Source organism: Asterias rubens, chromosome 14 (assembly GCF_902459465.1).
Source record: "Asterias rubens chromosome 14, eAstRub1.3, whole genome shotgun sequence".
NCBI lineage: Eukaryota > Metazoa > Echinodermata > Asteroidea > Forcipulatida > Asteriidae > Asterias > Asterias rubens.
Window position 1 is genome coordinate 7,446,739 of NC_047075.1, and position 2,172 is coordinate 7,448,910.

The window sequence follows — 2,172 nt, forward strand, 5'->3', positions numbered from 1 at the left end:
ACATATCAAACTGTGTACTACAGCCTCCCTGCCTCCGGAACGGGAAAAGGCGAACAACTTGGTATAACCATGATTCTGGTATAACCATGATTCAATTAGGTACAACTTGGTGTATAACCTATACGTCTAATGGGAAAGGTACAATTTCGTATGTAGCCTATACGTCGTAAGGAAAGGGTATGTAGTTATACAAATCAAACTGTATACAGCCTCCCACCCCCTCTTTCGGAAAAGGCTGACAACTTTGCATAACCATGATTGAGTTAGGTACAACTTTGTATATAGCCTATACGTCTAATGGGAAAGGGTATATAATACATATCAAACTGTGTACTACAGCCTCCCTCCCTCCGGAACGGGAAAAGGCGAACAACTTGGTATAACCATGATTCAATTAGGAAAGGTACATCTTGGTGTATAACCTATACGTCTAATGGGAAAGGGTATATAATACATATCAAACTGTGTACTACAGCCTCACCCCCTCCGGAACTGGAAAAGGCGAACAACTTAGTATAACTATGATTCAATTAGGTACAACTTGGTGTAGAACCTATACGTCTAATGGGAAAGGTACAACTTTGTATGTAGCCTAAACGTCTAATAGGAAAGAGTATGTATATACATATCAAACTGTGTACTACAGCCAACTTTGTATATAGCCTATACGTCTAATGGGAAAGGGTATATAATACATATCAAACTGTGTACTACAGCCTGCCTCCCTCCGGAACGGGAAAAGGCGAACAACTTGGTATAACCATGATTCTGGTATAACCATGATTCTGGTATAACCATGATTCAATTAGGAAAGGTACAACTTGGTGTATAACCTATACGTCTAATGGGAAAGGGTATATAATACATATCAAACTGTGTACTACAGCCTCCCTCCCTCCGGAACGGGAAAAGGCGAACAACTTGGTATAACCATGATTCAATTAGGAAAGGTACATCTTGGTGTATAACCTATACGTCTAATGGGAAAGGGTATATAATACATATAAAACTGTGTACTATAGCCTCACCCCCTCCGGAACTGGAAAAGGCGAACAACTTAGTATAACTATGATTCAATTAGGTACAACTTGGTGTAGAACCTATACGTCTAATGGGAAAGGTACAACTTTGTATGTAGCCTAAACGTCTAATAGGAAAGAGTATGTATATACATATCAAACTGTGTACTACAGCCAACTTTGTATATAGCCTATACGTCTAATGGGAAAGGGTATATAATACATATCAAACTGTGTACTACAGCCTGCCTCCCTCCGGAACGGGAAAAGGCGAACAACTTGGTATAACCATGATTCTGGTATAACCATGATTCAATTAGGAAAGGTACAACTTGGTGTATAACCTATACGTCTAATGGGAAAGGGTATATAATACATATCAAACTGTGTACTACAGCCTCCCTCCCTCCGGAACGGGAAAAGGCGAACAACTTGGTATAACCATGATTCAATTAGGAAAGGTACATCTTGGTGTATAACCTATACGTCTAATGGGAAAGGGTATATAATACATATAAAACTGTGTACTATAGCCTCACCCCCTCCGGAACTGGAAAAGGCGAACAACTTAGTATAACTATGATTCAATTAGGTACAACTTGGTGTAGAACCTATACGTCTAATGGGAAAGGTACAACTTTGTATGTAGCCTAAACGTCTAATAGGAAAGAGTATGTATATACATATCAAACTGTGTACTACAGCCAACTTTGTATATAGCCTATACGTCTAATGGGAAAGGGTATATAATACATATCAAACTGTGTACTACAGCCTGCCTCCCTCCGGAACGGGAAAAGGCGAACAACTTGGTATAACCATGATTCTGGTATAACCATGATTCAATTAGGAAAGGTACAACTTGGTGTATAACCTATACGTCTAATGGGAAAGGGTATATAATACATATCAAACTGTGTACTACAGCCTCCCTCCCTCCGGAACGGGAAAAGGCGAACAACTTGGTATAACCATGATTCAATTAGGAAAGGTACAACTTGGTGTATAACCTATACGTCTAATGGGAAAGGGTATATAATACATATCAAACTGTGTACTACAGCCTCCCTCCCTCCGGAACGGGAAAAGGCGAACAACTTGGTATAACCATGATTCTGGTATAACCATGATTCAATTAGGAAAGGTACAACTT